The sequence below is a fragment of the Sycon ciliatum genome, chromosome 2, assembly GCF_964019385.1.
Source record: "Sycon ciliatum chromosome 2, ocSycCili1.1, whole genome shotgun sequence".
Taxonomy (NCBI): Eukaryota; Metazoa; Porifera; class Calcarea; order Leucosolenida; family Sycettidae; genus Sycon; species Sycon ciliatum.
Window position 1 is genome coordinate 27,649,414 of NC_088644.1, and position 19,071 is coordinate 27,668,484.

Here is a 19,071-nt window from a genome sequence, read left to right on the forward strand (position 1 = left end):
AGTGGTACGACTGCTGCCTTGTGCTGGTAGTAGAGTCTACTCGATACGACCACCGGCAGACTGGCGAGACTTATTTTGAAGTGACCGTACGGTTGAGAGTGATTGCCTCGTTCCAGATTAAGGACGGCCTTCTGTTTTGGGATGAAGGACAGACGAGATTGCACTTTCCTCGTGTATTGGGAACGATATTTCACCTGTACCGGTAAGTTAGTTGCTGCTCCATGTGTGCAAGCACAGGAAGCGTCGATGGAAAAAGCCCATGTATTCGTGCACGCCGACACCAAACTAGCAATACATGTACCGGTACATTGTACAATTTGTACTTCGAAGTAGTTCCCGAACTTACTTTCAACTCGCATCGTTCTTCATTTGCTTGATGATTTGGACAGTCAGAGTCACCGCTTGAAGTTATTCTCTTCTCGTTCCAGAGCTACACAATGTTTCAAAGTATTAGCCAGTGATCCCTTTATACAACATGTATGGCATAACACTGCGTAATAATGCCGATGTACTGGGTGTCTAAAGGCAGTACAGTGTATTTACATGTACTAAAAAATATATTAAAAAAAAAAATCCGCCCGCCCGCCCGTAAAAAAAATGTCCATGTTAGTCGAACCACACACCTTCTTTAGTTTGGCCTAATCGGATTTTCTGGCCTTTTTGTAGTAATACATGTACATTGACCTGTTGAGCCAATGACTTCGCCGAATGCTTGGTTGCCTGTGGAGCACATTACATAACTTTACAGCCTCCTATAATACGTATCCTGTCCGACGGCAAAAGAGGCTGCAGATTTAGTTTTTCTGCGCGTCGACGGGATGTCTGCCACGCGAAAGTTCAGCTCGCGTTATTTGGCTCGCACGTCGAAAAATCAACGCGAGTGACCTGCTGCTCACGTCGAAATTTGGACATTACATAACTTTACAGTCTCCTATAATACGTATCCTGTCCGACGGCAAAAGAGGGTGCAGATTTAGTTTTTCGGCACGTCGACGGGATGTCTGTCCTGACGTTTACTGGGACCGGCGCTGACTCTGCCGATCACGGGCGTTCTGGACTCAACGGGATGTCTGACGTTGCCTGGGACCGGCGGACTCTGCCGATCACGGGCGTTCTGGAGTGGACGGGATCTCTCTTCCGACGTTTCCTGTGACCGGCGCTGAATCGCTCGTTCACGCTTATTTTGGAGACGACGGGATCTCTTCCAAAGTATGTTTATGCTGACGCATCCTATCACCTATTCGGCGTCTATTCTAATTTAATTTCCTCCTCGTCTCCCTATTTCTTTCCAAATCTCCCTCTACATCAGGGAGTAGTACAATACCATAACATAACTTGCACGGCACAAAACAGAAAAGTGAGAATCATCGTACACACTAAGACAATCTGGACGTGATAACAAGTGACAAAATACAGCTGACTTTTTGCTCACGTCGCTCTCTTCCGTCTCATCCCGCTCCTTTCCTTCGACCTCCTCCGCCCTATCCTCGTCCTCCGTCTCATCTTCATCATCATCGTCCTCATCACCACCATCATCATCATCAGTCACTTCCTCATCATCCGTTTGATGCTCAGTCTCACTGCACTCCTTATCAGCCTCCAAAATGGCTCCATCATCTCCACCAGCATCACAAGTCGTTTGACCGCTGCTCCGCGTCACCGTTGCTGGGTTCTCTGCTACTGCACACCCATTTCCATTGTCCATTTTGCGTGGGCCAAGTCCATTCCGTGCATAAATTTCAATGAAGGTTCTGGAAGCTGTATGTATTCGTGTGCATAATCCTGTTCTTTGTAAACAAAAGAAGCACGTAGTCGCGCTAAACTCCTAAAGTTGTTCTCGTAGCTGGTTATCAGATGTAAATGTTGTGTCATGTTGCACTGTATCACCTCTTGCTTTGTGGCTGCACTCAGTTATATACGTTAGCACCAGGGAGTCGTATAGACCCGGGAGGCGACACGAGGCCTTCCGGGCCGACTATGATTGACTCGCGGCACTTTCTCCCACTTTTCCCTCAGATATCCCCCGTGCGTGCCCTGAGTTATAAACCAACTACTCCGCGTACATATGCCATGGGACTTTGGGAGTGCACTCCTTGGGGAACGGACTCGTGCAGGATCGATAGGATCGTGGGAAATCGTAGCTCGAAAAGAAGAAGAAGAATGAACTACTTTTCCAAGTAATTGGTTGCATTTGATGATCGTGATGGAGGCAGAGAGTGCTGCTGATCGCGATCCAGATCCGGGTCAAGAATCACCTCCTGATCCTAAGGAAACCTCAGCTGACGTAGATCTACCTTCTCTTCGCGTGTCTGTGTTGGCTTGGGCCACAGGTATGGTTTGAATTCTAATTTCTATGTTATTATATTTTTTCAATTTGCCTTGAAACTTTCAACCTTGCTACTTAGCGGCTTCTGATCTGGTGCGCGTACTGCATAAAAAGTTGCGAATAATCATGAATTGGAAGAAATACTTGTGGGTTGATAGAGTGCAGTACTTTTTCAATGGTTTCTACAGAGCGTTCCGAATCCCAGCCGCTAAAGACCCACAGAAGGCAAGAAGTTTGCGTTGCAAAGCTGCTGTCCCGCCTGACTGCGGAGAAAGAAGACTCGTTTATGGTTGTTCTACAGGCGCTGTTGACGTCCATCAGCTCTGTCCTGCTCCCAGCAGCAGATAGGCCTGGATTTCAATGAGTCGTGTCCCAACTCCGGTGTGAACGATTTCCCGACGTCAAGAGGAAGTGGGGTCAAGTCAAGGAAGCTGTCACAAGATGATCCGGTATTGAACGGTAGGTTTTGTAAAGCTGCTCTAACATTTGGATACTTTAAATTATAACATTAAATTATATTGACACTGTTGACAGATGCGTCGACTCTGCTCCTGTCTAACAGGTTCAGGGAAGATGCGAGCTGTGTTTATTATTATTATATTAAAAATTTTTAATTATTATTTGTATTCACGAAGCCATGCCCAAGACGTGCGACATAGCGTGCGTTCGTGTGTATGTGTGTGCGTGCGTGTGTATATTGTGTGCGCGCTTGTGTATGTCGTAAAATCCCGCCAGAGCACCCCTACCTCCGCAACCATTCGAGTAGATCCATGTGGGGAGGGGCGGATGGGCGAGTCCTGCTTGCCGCATTCAGTACTACATGAAAAAGTACTCACCCTACGGAAACTGTGCGTGCGTCTCGTACACCCAACAAAAGTCAAGAGCTGGGAGTCGTACAAACCCATCAAAACCCTAGGGTGTGTGCGATCTCTGGTCAAGAGGGTGGGAACTGTTGCGTACATTTCCAACCAGGTCGTAGCCGCGTCTGCAGTACAGTACGCCCTCACACTTCACATAGTCATACGAGGATACAACTTTATTGATAGATAAGATAACGTGCTTGTAGATCTCTGCCATGCCAAAGTTGCATTCAGTAGAGGTAGTAGTCTCTGTCAAACGTGTTCGCCATTGGCTCACGGCACTTGACGCAGCTGATCGGACGATGCAAATGGACTCCCAGTCCACATTAGCTGGTTCTTGAGATGCCTTCGAAAATATACCATGGCACGCACTTTCCACTGTTGTTAGATAGGGCCGGACGTGTGTTGTCCTGAGCTTGCCACGATACTTTCCGATCTGTCCATCTCCTCTCTTTGTTAAGTTGGAATTATTTGAAGAGCCTATGGCTGGTGACTTGCTGGTCAGCTGGTAGGAATACGTTTGCAAGTGTTGCTGCTGATTTGTACATTGAATTGCCGGAGTGACGTGGCCTTGAGTAGTCTTCCCCAGCAATGAACTGTAGAGTAGCATGCGTATTGAATTCTCTTGTTGCCGGTTCATCGGTCCCTCTCCATGACACCGGACTAGACTGAATTACTAGCGTCCCTTCATCGGCCTGCTTTTCGCCTCGAACTTCACGAGTCTTGAAATCTGGACCCAACATAATAAAAGTGGGACTCAATTGCGCAGTTCAGATGATAAATTGATGCAATAAGGGGTCATCGCAAAAGTGATTAGTCATCCCTGAAAAAAACATCATTCATTTCGTACTCGGACCTCCTCTCCACCCTCCGAAATGAATGGACGACGAAAATCGCATGCATGTACATGTGTATGCATAGCGTCAGTCGACTGAGATTTTAGCTCCCCCCCCCCCCCCCCCCCCCTGGAACGATCTTCGTTTCAGGGACGACCAAAAACTTGTGTGACCACTGACTTTCTTTCTCTGTTATCAAGCAGTATGCATTATTTGTAACAGTAATTACTTGTCTGTGTTATGTGGATGCATTGTCTTATTTCCTTTTTCAGGCTACAGCACAACCGAGAGAACGAAATGTACGTCGCAATCAACCTATGTCGTTGCCATCTTCTATGTGCCATGCGTTACCTGATGTGCCAGCCTGCTATGTCGGATACCGCTAACCATGCATCGACTAGGCGCCAGGCGCGAACTGATGGTGCTGGTGGTGGTGGTGGTGAGAAGGAGAACTCTGTGCCAGAATAACTTTGCAGTTTGGAGAGCGTGTCTGGTCAGGCGTGTATTTACCCCCATATTGCCAAGTGTGTATTTACCACCATATGAACCAACCATAAGTGCAGTTGCAGTGGAGTCTTCAACTTCATTCTCCTGAGTCAAGCTCCTTGTGAAGGCATCTAAGAAGAAGATTGCCTGATAAGTCCAGCCGGGACGAAAGGTACGTCGCAATCAAGCTACGTTGTTGCTGTGTCATCTGCTATGCGCCATACGCTACCTGATGTACCAGCCTGCTATGTCGGACACCACTCACCCTGCATCGACTAGGCGCCAGACGCGAACTGATGATGGTAGTGGTGGCGGGAAGGAGAGCTCTGTGCCAGAAAAACTTTTCAGTTTAGAGAGCGTGTGTGGGCAGGTGTGTATTTACCGCCGTATGAATCAACCACAGTACGATCAGCTGACGTTATAACTTATAAGGATGATCTCGTGCAGCGATATTATGATATTTTTTCAGTCTTTTCTAAGGACTCTCCACTGCAGCGTTTTCTTTCCACTCGGTTTTCTTCTTTTCATCGCTCAGCTTGCACTTGCAATGCTTATACATACTGATCAATCCCGTTCAATTTTCCGTACATTTTTTCTCAAAATCCATAGCGCGGACGAAGTAGTGATTTTCCGTACAAATATGGAAAATACGGAAGGTTGATAGCACTGTGTTGAGGCAGCTATTGTTGACTTTATTTGGAATTAATTATGTAAGTTTATGTTGTATTTGCACACATTCCTGAGTGCATTGTATTACTATTAGCATCCAATGTGTGTTATCTGTGCGAGCTTCTAACCTTGTGAACATTCACCGAAGGTTCGGTTGGTGGCGCACAAGATCTTCCGGGATGGCTCTTGCGGGCTCTCAGCCCTGCGTTCACTGCATAAAACTTGGCAGAACAGTTCAAGTTTCAATTTAGGCCATTTCCTCACTCTGTGACTCCCAATATTTCACATGTGCAATGATTATAAGTATTGTAGATCACTGGGACAGCGCCACTTTGTTAGCCGATGTTAGTCCTGAAGAAAAATTGACTTCATTGCCCTAAAGGTGAGAACAAATTGGGACTATTTGTGAAGGAAAACTTTGGAAAATGTAATTTCGAATAAAAGTCATTTCGTTTATCTGGATAGGTCCAATATTTCACAAATGTGCAATATAAGTATTGTAGATCAATGGGACAGGGCAACTTGGTCGGTCGAAGTTAGTCACGAGGAAAAAAATTACTTCATTGCCCTAAAGGTGAGAACAAATTGGGACTATTTGTGAAGGAAAACGTTGGAAAATGTAATTTCGAATATAAGTCATTTCGTTTATCTGGATAGGTCCAATATTTCACAAATGTGCAATATAAGTATTGTAGATCACTGGGACAGGGCAACTTGGTCTGTCGAAGTTAGTCACGAGGAAAAAAATTACTTCATTGCCCTAAAGGTGAGAAAATATTGAGGCAATTTGTAAAGAAAGGATTACCTCATCTTAGGTGGTCAAAGTGCCTCAGAGTTCGAGTGGCAGTGCAAAGCCAGTGAGTAAGCCAGTGAACAAGACCCTTTATTAGTGAACTCCTCAGCGATGGCCACAGATGGCTGTATTTCGGCAATGGAGATCGAAAGTCTGACCACAATTGTTCGGCGAAAGGACGAAGACGACGATTTCTCGCTATGTACGGATTTCCCGTGCGCTATGACCTACATGTATGTACGGACTTGTCCCACACCGAACAGGTCGTAATATTTTGAATCGTTGAGTCAATCATGGTTGTGCACAAGTGATATGATGCGCGTGTCGCCTCCCGGGTCTATACGACTCCCTGGTTAGCACTATGTTTGACACCTATTATGTAATGCTGTAGCACTTCCTTTGTTGTGCACACTTTTAATTAATTATGCTCACGATTTATTGAAAGTGGTATAGTTGGTGGAACGAGTGTTCAAAACCATTTGAACTTCATACTGTTCGTCTTCTTTTTGACATGCTCTCTTTCCATCGTCCTTAGCTTTTGTTTGTTGTGAGCTGTTTTGGCTTTCTCCTGTACCTCTGGGGGATGCCAAGTGATGGTTTTGAGAGGCTGGTGATGGCTGTGAGCGAGAGTTTGCCGATCGGCGTCGTCCTCGCTGTAGCGATGAAAATACTAGTTACTGCACACCTGGCAGATATCACAACACGTCGGAGCGTCCAGGAGCAAAGGAATCTTGGGTTTTCACTGGAATCTAGTTCCTCCAGCATCGTGTAGCCCACCGTCGGTGAATGGCGGTCCAGAAAGGTCGAACCTGGTCTTCTGCAGCACCTCGCAGTCCTGCGAGGCACACCGTGTACGCCTGCCATGTATTGTACAAATATAACTCATGCAGTAGTGGACTCTACAGTGATGAGTCTCAGCCTGTATGCTGCAAAAGACACAGGAAATGTGACTGGTGTCTGTACACTCAGTGACTGGACGCCAACACCCCAGTCTTCTCCTGCAGGATCTGTTTGACATTGACATTATGCAGTGGGTCGGCATTGACCTGGTTTGGCAGCTATCGTAATAGTATCTGCCTGGTTGGATGTAGCAGGTTGGCGTTTGCTCGTCGTCCAGTCCGGAATTTTCTTGTAACTCACGGTGGAGTACGCGCAGGGTTTGTGATCATCCCTGTTCACTTCAATATTATCAAACACAACGTTCCCTTTGTCACTCATCTTATCCTAAGTACTGAATTTGCTGACAATATTGCACCACACTTGTCACAACCTACCGCCACTGCTGGCGGTGGCGACTGGTTCGTCAATGGCGGTGACCAGGCTGACTGACTAGCGTCGAGACAGCGGCCTCGTTGTCAACCCCGCGACAGCCTAAAGGTTGATTTTATTGATCCAGCCTCAGCGCCATGTTGACGATGCCCTAGTGACTGTGTGTTATGGATTGCCTTGCCATCAGCGGTCATTGCCGTCCACCTTGGTGCAGCCCTCAACAACTGGCTCAGCCCATGGGAGTCTCAAGTGGACAAAGTTGTTGCCAAAGTAGCTCAGAAGATTGGTGCATCATGGTGTAGGTGAGCACATAACTAGGACTTCCCAGCGCCTATTTGTCCAGGCTGCGATACTATGTGACATGCTGTACTGCACATTCTTTTCAGCACTGCAAGGCCGGCAGCTGGACCGACTGTAGGGGCCGCGCACATGCAGGCCGCCTGTTGCCAGTTCAGCATTCTGGAACGTTCCTTCCTTCTGAGATCCGTGGAATAATAACTTTCTTTGCTTCAAAGCAAGTTGCTTACCTTTCTGTTGTGCTCCCAGTGTCCTTACAACAATAACCTACAGCAATGTTTTATTTTTCTTTCCATTCCCCAACCAATGAATACTACGATGTCGATTCTATTTCTTAATACTTTAGTGTGTGCCCGCCCACGCACGTGTGTGTGTGTGTGTATATCTCACTCGCCACTCGAAGTTCTGTTCCCCATTACTGGAACACTGCCTGTTCTTTCAGGACCTGCCATCATCTGCAGATGGGCATTCAATGATTGTATTGTGTGTGTGTGTGTGTGTTTCATTCAGAATCAGATCCGCTATCGTTGCTATAAGAGAAAATCTGTGGGTTCACATCCAGTGCATTTGTAGATTTGCGTGCTTTTCTCGCCACGGGCGCATACATGGGACATTGTGTGTGTGTGTGTGTGTGTGTGTGTGTGTGTGCGTCTGTGTGTATGGGGATATTGTCTGTATCGGCTTTTGGTACTAATGTTCAGGTCTGTGCTTGCATGTGTGAACATGAAATTGTTCGGTTCTGTGCATGCTATTGCTATGTTGTATATTATTGTATGTATGTGTGCATTTCCACGAACAGTGTAGATGAGCGTGGAGAGTGCATTCATCCCTCATCAACCACTTCCCCTTGGGCTTACGAGAGTTTTTTCTGCGTACCTCTCATTTTTGTTTGTTTCTCTCTGATACTGTATTGATGCCGGTACCTGTACCTCGATGTGTTCCTCTATCTGCAGTCGCCTTTTTCCTTCGGTCAAGTTAACGTTTATTGTGCTCTATTTATCGTGCGAATCAAAATAAACAATAATAACACAAGTCATGCTAGAGTGACGACATGTGCGTGTAGTAGGGTTGATGTGATGGGACGTTATAATTAGGTGGAACAGAACACACATTGGGCAGATTGATTGGGCATCATTGATTGTGCTCAGTCTAAACAATGAACATAATATTTATCTCCAGTGACAGACTGTAGCGGCTAGCCTCCAATAGGTAGCTGGCACTAGTCGCTACTGCTCTTGTTTGACAGGTGCCGCCAGAACCCCTGTTGTGTCATGCTATAGATGCACATGCCCTATTCTGGGGCATACTGAGGTACTTTGATTTTGTTGACTGCATGTAGACAGCATCCAATAGTAGTACTCGTAGACATTGGCTCTTTGTAGGTCAACCACCATCGCATAGATCGATCGGTGACTATGCACTTGGAGGTTGGAATAGCCCGCGCTGAACAGATCTTGCCATGGCCCAGGGAGTAAACTCGCTTACTCGACTATCCCGGTTTTAGTCATCCAGCATGAGTGGCGCAATTTGTCCATACCATGTTGCGAGCTCACAGTTGTTTGGGCAGGTTTTGAGCTGCACCACGAAACAAAGCGAAATAAGCGCGACTGTAGAGCAAGGAAGCGGCGAGACGGCCCTTCCAGGACGAGACAGGCAGTAGAGATGTGTTCACAGCATGAGCAACCTCTCAAACCCTGCTGGTACTCCACAGTTACAGGAAAATGTCGGACTGGACGACGAGCCAATGCAAACCTGCTACATCCAACCAGGCAGATACCTGCCAAACCAGGCCAATGTCGACCCACTGCATACCGGTATGTCAATGCCAAACAGATCCTGCAGGAGAAAACTGGGATATTGGCGTCCAGTGTACAGACACCAGTCACATTTCCTGTGTCTTTTGCAGCGTACAGGATAGACTCATCACTATAGAATCCACTACTTCGTGATTTTTATTTGTAGAATACATGACAGGCGTATTCAGTGTGCCTCGCAGGACTGCGAGATGCTGCAGAAGACCAGGTTCGACCTTTCTGGACGGCCATTCACCGAGGGTGGGCTACACGATGCTGGAGGAACTAGATTCCAGTGAAAACCCAAGATTCCTTTGCTCCTGGACGCTCCGACGTGTTGTGATATCTGCCAGGTTCGCAGTAACTAGTATTTTCATCGCTATAGCGAGGACGACGCCGATCGGCAACCTCTCACTCACAGCCATCACCAGCCTATCAAAACCATCACTTGGCATCCCCCAGAGGTATAGGAGAAAGCCAAAACAGCTCACAACAAACAAAAGCTAAGGACGATGGAAAGAGAGCATGTCAAAAAGAAGACGAACAGTATGAAGTTCAAATGGTTTTGAACACTCGTTCCACCAACTATACCACTTTCAATAAATCGTGACGCCATTTTGTTTTAACACGCATACGGTCCATTCACTGAAAAAAATAATAATAAACGGCATTATGCAGCTGTGTAAGCAGTAGATGCACAGACAGTGCGACTGCCAGGCATCTCTGTCAGATGCCAACTGGCAATTCTCATGCAGAGACATACCATGTACCAGTCCACGAAACGATGTTGTCAGCAAAGGAAATCTTCGGACGACCACGCTTTCTCTTACCATCCACAACACCAAACATCACGTCACGTACAAGCTCGCAGCCAGATGCATGGGCGGCATGTGTGCGATGTGCGCTGGTGGAGAGCGGTTGCACTTTTTGGTGCTCCGCTCTCTTGGTGCATATCGGTAGCACAGAAAGTAATGGCAACCTACTGTGCTTGTTTTATTCTTGCCAAAGACTGTGGAGTAGTGGGCGAGCGGTGCTCTGGGGTTTGTTTCATGAAGAAAGTTTTGAGAGAGCCGGTCCACGAAAACGGTCAGCAAAGGAGTTGGAGGAGACCAACAAAAAAAAGGACGGAAAAACTCACGAGCGTATCAGTTCGGGACATGGAATGTTCGAACTCTGCGAGAGCTGGGCAAGCTACATCTTTTGCTGAAGGAAATGGAACGACTCAAGCTGGATGTTCTTGGTCTGTGTGAAACGCGTTGGAGCGGAGAAGGCCATTTCGCCAGCGGTGACAAGTTGGTAATTTCAAGCGGCTCGCCAGACGGTGGATATGGCGGAGTGGCTGTCGTTCTGAGCGCAGCGGTGAAGAACAGTTTATTATCGTATACCCCAGTATCAAATCGTCTCTTGGTGGTGCGCATACAGGCGACTCCTGTCTTTATTACCATCATTCAAGTGTACGCGCCGACCTCGTCATGCGCGGCGGAGGAAATAGATGATTTCTATGAAAAATTGCAAGCTGTCATAGACGCCATGAAGAGCCGTCAGGTATGTGTAGTCATGGGCGATTTCAACGCCAAGTTGGGACTTGGGAGAGACTTTGAAAGCGGTGTTGGGGACTATGGCCTTGGACAGCGCAATGAACGCGGGGACATGCTGGCTGAGTTCTGTAGGATTAATGGCTTGGTCGTTTGTAACACAGCTTTTCAGCATAATCTGCGCAGTCGCTATACATGGATATCTCCTGATGGTCACACCCGTAATCAAATCGACTATGTCATGATCAGCAAATCTTGGTTCTCAAGTGTGCTGGATTCCAGAGCTCGCCCCGGCGCTGAATGTGACACTGATCACCATCTAGTTACAATGAAGTTACGCTCCAAGCATTTCCGTAGGGTTCAATGCAAGTCTATGGCTGTGCGACCGTTCGACGTGGCGAGGTTGCGGAATCCTGACGTCTCGGAAAAGTATTCAGTGGCGACTGAGAATCGTTTCAGCTTGCTGCAGGACCGGTACAATGAGGAATGCACACCAGATGAATTGTGGGATCAGATTCAAGCGGGAATTACGGAGGTTGCGGAGGAAGTAGTTGGGCGCAGAGGAAGGAAAAAGCCTCCCAAGCCATGGATCAGTGAGGAGGTGATAGCTCTGGCAGAAAGAAAGCGTATAGCCAGATGCACCGGTAAGGACCAAGAATACAAGGATCTGAAACTAGAAGTGCGCCGAAGGATTCGCTGTGACAGGAGAAAGTGGTTAGAGGATAAATGTAAACACATTGAATCTTCTGGGAGGAACCATGATATCCGAGAGGTATTCAACACCATTAAATCCATTAAAAAATCATCGTTCCGGCCAAATCAAGCATGTATCAATGCTGCTGATGGCACGACCCTGACGGAGAAGGAAGATGTATTGCTGCGGTGGTGTGAATATGGGCAGCAGCTATTTGGGCAGCCGTCAGGAGATCAAGGGTATACGTGTCCGGCCTCGGCGGAGAGTGGTGCGGAAGAGCTTCCATCGCCACTAATTACCCCTGAACCTGTGCCTCTCTTGGCTGAGGTTGAGCAAGCCATATTGTCCCTGAAGAAGAGGAAAGCCCCTGGACTTGATGGGATCGTGGCGGAACTGATTCAGCATGCATCCTCAGTTTGTGTTCTATTCCTACATAAACTTTGTTTGGAGATTTGGAAAACAGGGAGATGGCTAAAAGCATGGAAACGTCAAGAAATCGTCATGCTACCCAAAGCTGGATCAGCTAAGGAGTGTTCCAACTATCGGACCATTGCTTTGATGTCACATGCAAGCCAGATCCTTCTGACAATAATCTTGAATCGTATGAAAAAGAAGATAGAGGCTGAGTTACCAGATGAGCAGGCTGGTTTTCAAGCTGGTCGCAGTACTGTAGATATGCTCTGTGTTCTGCAAATCATTATCGAAAAATCTCTTGAATGGCAGAATCCTGTATCCATTGTTTTTATCGATTATCGTAAAGCCTTTGACACAGTTAACCACTCACATCTTTTCGGTTGCCTTTTGGATTTTGGTTTCCCTCACCACATAGTTTGTTTGCTTCAGAATCTTTACACAGGGATGAGCGGAGTTATCAGATGGAATGGCTCGCATTCGCCGGGGTTCGCCATCAAGAAGGGTGTTCGGCAGGGCTGTATTTTGTCCCCACATCTATTTAGCCTGTACACTGAGAGTGTTATGCGTGTTGCTGATGTGGACAGTATCGGTGTGAGAATCGGAGGACGCCGGCTGTCGAACCTACGATATGCAGATGACACGGGATTGTGTGCACATCCATCAGAAGTGTCTACCCTCACCAATGCTGTTAATGACGCTGGAAGAGAGAAGGGCCTGTCACTGAATCTGTCCAAAACCAAGATCATGCATATCGGAACCTGTACTGCTGGTGCAAACGATACTGCTCCAACACCCCTTGTGGTCGACGGAGAACGAATTGCAGAGGTGAGCAGTTTCAAGTATCTGGGATCCTGGAAGACAACAAACGGTGATTGCAGCCTCGATATTCGGTCAAGAATTGCCATGGCGAAAGAGCGTATGCTGCAGTTAATTGACATCTGGAAAGACCACAACATCTCCAGACAGCTGAAAATCCGGATACTTGACTTACTCGATCGGATTTCATTGAGCAGGACTGTATTATGCCCTGTCCTGTACTATGCATTCAACATGCATTTGGTAGTCGTTATCAGGGAGTCGTAAAATACGACTCCCTGGTTGTTATGATGGTTTTATCACATGGCACGTGATTGTTGCCCGTACTCCAGCGAATCAGCACCTTTCGCGCCGCGGGCAATAATATGCGATATTGCCCGCAAAAAATAGTTTATTTGCCCGCAACAAAATAGTTTATTTCAGTGATCGCGTGACTACGGTACGACGACTCTGTAGACTGTACGACTCTACGACGAGTCGCAGTGTAGAGACGAAGATGGAATTCTTTTTGGAGATGGACATCCCGGCAATGGACATGGCCTCGGACGTCTGCCGTGTGGTGCTTGCAGGGATCATTTGTTCAGTCATGTTGGCAGCCTGACCGTCGGTAAGCTTGTGGATAAGATTCAGTTCTGCTCGAAGTGGTACTGTGATCACAAACAATTATTTGAAATAACACAAATTCAACTCGGCGTCGCGCGTTTTCAAATCCTCGCAAAGTCACTGTCTGTGTGTGGTCTTCATGTGCCACGCAAAACTCTTACCAGGCTCATCTGTCCTCTGCCTTCACCTTTGCTTGAACAACAAACACAACAATTCAGGAATGTTTTGCAATGAAAAATACAGCTATATCTGGAGCTGAAAAAAAGAAGAAAATTTGTCCTCAGAATTACACACCAGGGAGTCGTCAAATACTTGCACTTGTTGCAGTACTGTATTTGACAACTAACTTCCTGATACACATGTAAACATGAAGAAACTCTTTGTGGTAGCACTCTTAATTTTTCAACTGAAATTATGATTCTGCTGTATTTTATTGTCGTTGCCATGTCTATTGCTATGACGATGCGGTGCCGGCACTTTTTTTCTGTCTCCGTCTTTCAGTACTGTATACTCTCTGATGGCCTGTAGCAGACTTTTTGTTAGGGCGTAGGAGAAATATCTTCATTTTTCCTGTTTTGATAATGATAGCACATCAATATACATTGTGGTCATAATGTGTTGGCATTTGGGCTAATTTCAACAGCAGCCCAATGGTCTGCTCTGTGGGCCATGTGATAAATTTGTTATCGCATGGTTGCTGTGGGCCTTATGGCATATTATTGCCCCTCGAGGTTAGCCCTCGGGCCTACGGCCCTCGGGCTAACCTCTCGGGGCAATAATATGCCATAAGGCCCTTGCATTGCAACCATGCGATAACATTATACTTAATTTAGAATCAACTCGTAAAAACTCCAAGTCAATCTCCCATTGACACAAACCTCGTTTATTCAACATAATCATAATTATCAAGAGTCCATAAACAAGAGTATGCAACTGTGATCTCTTTTCTATGGGCCAGATGCGCGGCGCGCTGCCTTCATTACATCATTCAGCTGCAGTCCGCGCACTGCGGAAAATCAAACACCGCACTTTCCCTCCAGTTTGAAATGAACTTTCGTACGGAACTGGAGTTCACGCGCCAGAATTCAGAGATTTTGTAGGTACTGGAACGAATCGAGCAAAAACGGATGGGCTCGTGCGAGAAATTGAGAGTTTGGATGCATGCTTTAAAAGCGTGATGAAGGCAAGTTACGTAATGAAGGCAGCGCGCCGCGCACCGACCCATAACCACAGTTGCATACTCTTGTTTATGCACTCTTGATCATATCCTATCCAATAAAAACAGTTCATAAAAACAGTTCATAAAAACAGCTTTTTAGGATCGGACCCAGTCCGCATAACCAAGAGAGCTAGCTCCCTTGGCTGCTGTTGGAATATGCAAGAATGGGCCTTCAAAATAAGGTCTAACAAGGAGCAGTGGCTATAGTTATGAAATGAACACCGGTAACCATGGAGACAGACCACACTCTCATTATAGATACTGGTTATAAATAGACCGAATAAGGAAAATGATCTGATAGCCCATGAAGAGTAAGAGAAATTGAACCAATGACAACAAATACTCGTCCAGCACACGAGTTGTCATAGCAACACAAATAACAGTTGTCCGCTAATTTTGTTGTTGGAGATTGAGTAGGAGTTTTTACTGGTTGATTCTAAATACAATAAATGAGGAGGCCGAGGGTTTATGACCAATAAAAACTAATTATAAAAACCTCGGGGACCTCGGTTTTTACTTAAGTAGGCACTTCAGACCTGTCAAAATTTGCTAAGGTGAGAGTGCGTACTTAATACAGCCACAAGGAGGACTACTTTAGCTGTAAGCATTTCCTATTTGTCGACATGCATGAGCATGATTTAATACAATGTAAAACAATGATGGAAGGGCGCACCGCGAGAAAGAACGAAAGGATTTGTTCAGAACGTGCTGTTTTCTTGTTACGGTCATCAGTGGGTCTAGGTAACGATGGAATGGGGACTAATCATCATTTTACGTGGCATTAATGCATGTCGACAAATAGGAAATGCTTACAGCTAAATTAGTCCTCCTCAGCGTGGCTGTATTTTAAAGCTGCTGTCTCCAGAGCACTTGTTCAGTTATGATGGTTGCTATTGCTAACACTTTGACAGCGGCCCAAATCAACGAGGATCAAGTGCAGCAGTTCTAGTCTACCGTAGTTTCCTTTCTTGAGGCATGAATATGCCTAATCTCAGCTCCCTTTCCATTCCTTTTCTATTGAAATGTTTTACTTTACTACTAGGGTGGTCACATGCTCCAAGGAATTGTTCTTGTTTTTGTTATGCATCCAGTCTCTGAGAAGCTAAAGATAGAGGGTCTACAGGAGGCAGACTCTGGTGTCTACTCACTCAAGGTGGATGCTCAGTTGTTCTCGAATGCCAGACGGCTGCAAAGCGCCTCACACACGCTACTGGCCATCGGTAAGACACAAAATCACCGCTTTGCTTCATGGTGAGATGAACAGGAAGAAGTCTGCATTGGTGAACTCTTTGCCGGACCTAGCGTGTCCCTAGTACGGCCTAGAGCTAACAAGGGCATGTGAGAGGAACATGCCGAGCAGGCCCGCCAGAACCGGTCCGGTTGATCCGGTCATCCGGCGCCGGACCAACATTTTGGCCACCAACGTGTGGTTACTGCTGTGGAGGTTATGTGTACCCGTCATACCACACACTAAATACAAATGGCTATGGTATGGCCGGACGACCAATCGAAAACCGCTTCGGGGGTCCTGCTGAGGTAATTGCAGTAATGAGATGATTGGTCCTGTGAAGAGTTTTCTACAAGAGTCTCCGGGTCTATGCGATTGTCCCTCACTTGCAATTAATTACAGCCAATGCACAAATGCATGTGGACTAATGTGGACTCTGAATACGCATGGTGATCATATGGTGACAAGCAAATTGCCTATTGCCTACGAGCATGCACAAAAAAAGACACAATACAATGGGTGTGGTCCTACGGGCTATTCTGTTGGTCTTTGTACATGTACTCTGGTTCCAGGAGAACCAACGTTGCTCACTGCTCCACTGGCTGGCAACATTGTGAAGGCTGCTGGCCGTACCATCACTGTACTGTTAGTGCTGGGGCCAAGTCCGAAAAAGTCGCTTTATTGAGGAGTTGCATTTGACACCTCGTCCAGGAAAGATTTGACTTCGGACTCGGAGAGGCGAACCAACTATAGGAATTTTGGGGAAAACCAGAAGTTCCCAATGTTGTCCGTTTGGAAGTTATGAGCTATTTCCAAATTATTATTATTATTATTATTATTAGACACAATCGCTAATGCAGGGACAGAATCCCCTGAGACAAGGGCGTTGAGCCAGCCACGGCAATAGTATAGTAAGCTAGGAAAACAAAGCAAATATGAATTAAAGCAGAAAATGAATGGAAAATTACAAAGAAAAACGATTAACGGAAGTGAGCACTATCAAAATTCGTGCATCACCCAGGTATTCGAGAATGTTCTTCGATGATAATTATTGCGTCTAGTTCAGTTGTGATAGTAGATCTTTAAACTGACAATAGAAGAACAAGTTTTCAGACCGAATGGTAATGATAACCAATGAGAGTAGCCGGAAAACAAAGGGGACTTTAGATACTGGGCTGACTTAACAAGAGGCAGGATGAGCGCGTTACGGGTTGAGCTTGTCGAAAACCAATTGTACTTCATCATGTATGAAGGGGTTTTATGAAGAAATATTTTATGAACCAGTGTACAGAGATGGTGCTTATGACGAACGGAGAGAGGAGAAGTGTGTGCAAGTCGATAAAGGGCATCCGAAGGAAAACATCGATCCTTGTTGTAAAGAATTTTAAGTATAAATCTATGGTGGACTTCTAATTGGTTCAGAGTTGTGTCAGAAAGGCCACACCAAGCGGTATCGCAATAGTCGAATATAGGGGGAATATAGCACTGATAAAATAATAGTTTACACTGGATGGGCAAATGAGTGCAATGTGGTTGTAGTACCCCTAATGCTGAACTGGTTCGCTTGCATACACAGTTGACATGTGCAGCCCAAGAGAGTTTGCAGTCAAACATCACACCTAGATGTTTGTGCTGAGTAACAATACGGATAGGCATAGTCGAGTCAGGGAAGTATAATGGTTGATCAGGAGGGGATGAAGAAATATACATGGCTTCTGTCTTGTCTAAATTGGGCTGGAGTTTCCACGTTTGCATCCACATGACAGTGCTGTTGATGCGATGCTGCATGGTAAGGAGTAATTGTGCAGGGGAGGAATCAGAACAGATAAGGCCAGTGTCATCCGCATACAAACTAACATCGGGGACAACTGAAGGTAGGTCATTAACGTAAAGCAAGAATAACAAAGGACCCAATTGCTTAGGTTACTATGGTAACCTGTGTGCAATTAGCCGTTTCTGAGGCAAAGCCGGTACAATTGTGGAGAAAAAAGTTACCTTGTTGGATGGCGAGCTCTTTCGAAGACTATAGGGCTTGAAAGTGCTACGTCACTCCATAGCAATGGCATAGCAACAATTTGAAAAATTCGAAAACTGGATCCACCTGGATCCAGTTTTTGTATGGATCCAAGCACATTTCAAGCGGTCTCACTCACAGCAAGGTGATGTTGCCAGTGAAACAGACTGATTTGGCTAGTGGGGGCGGGGTGACAACTGGTGGCGAAGTAAAAGTTGCACTTGCATACGACATGAGTGGGTTGCTATGCACCCACATACTGAGGCGATAGCAAAGTCACACCTTAGTGGATCCAAAATAGAAATCTGATGTCAATTTACTACTCCCAGGCCGTTTTTGATGTCATCACTTTCAAGCCCTATTATTGAAAACCACAGAGGCAATATGCTTTGGTTCTGCAAGAGTACTCAATGCCTGATTCAGGCAGAGCGGCGTACACAAAGGCACACAATGAAAACCTTTTCAACACTTTTCATTGTGTGCCTTTGTATTATTGAGAACCAGAAGTTGACAGGACTGTCGGCTTCCTTGTTGCAGGAATTTCTCGAATTTCTACGGTTACCACGGTAACGTGTATGCTTTTAGCCACTTCTAAGCCAAAATCAATGCATTTTCTCCCCTGTAGGCAGGTGGAAAGCAGAGAATAGTTACAATAATGTGGCTTACAGGTCTATTGGGCTGTTTCAAGCCTCGTTTGTAGGGACTGGACCCCTCTCTCCTGATTTAGTGCCGGGATCCACATCTCCTACGCTACATGTCTTGCGACCATTTGAACCGTATGGGGCTAGCCCCACGGCCACGTCGGGAATATCACCAACCTCGTCTACAGGGAGCACCTTCTAGCCCTTTCCCAAAGATGCTCGCCACTTTTTTCGCAACTTTTCGTTGTTTAGGAAGAAATCGCAACCTTCGCAACTTTCGCAACTTTCTTCATTTTCGGGAACTATTTCGCAACATTTTCCGCAACCTTAGCGCAATTGGCGCCATGGCATGGGGTCAAACGGTCAAGTCAACGACTCACCGACTACATGTCGGACAAATGCAGACTCGTACTCGCTCATTTCTCGCCTGCCTCCAGACTGATTTCAGAGAAACAGTAGATCAACGGTAGTTGTGATAATGTGCACTGAAATAATAGTTCCCTTTTCCTTGCACTGGAATGATGTACATGTAGGATGCATGCAACAGGCTACTGGCACTGTGTAAAGTGGCGGTTCAC

At 46.2% G+C, this 19,071-nt stretch overlaps 1 long non-coding RNA gene across 1 annotated transcript; it reads left to right on the plus strand.

The window, feature by feature from the left end:
• The first annotated feature begins 2,388 nt into the window (after nt 1-2,388).
• On the plus strand, nt 2,389-5,493 carry LOC135810819 (uncharacterized). The gene is made up of 2 exons (XR_010552407.1): nt 2,389-2,789; nt 4,295-5,493. It is a non-coding gene; the product is annotated as an uncharacterized LOC135810819 (long non-coding RNA).
• The last annotated feature ends 13,578 nt before the right edge of the window (nt 5,494-19,071 follow it).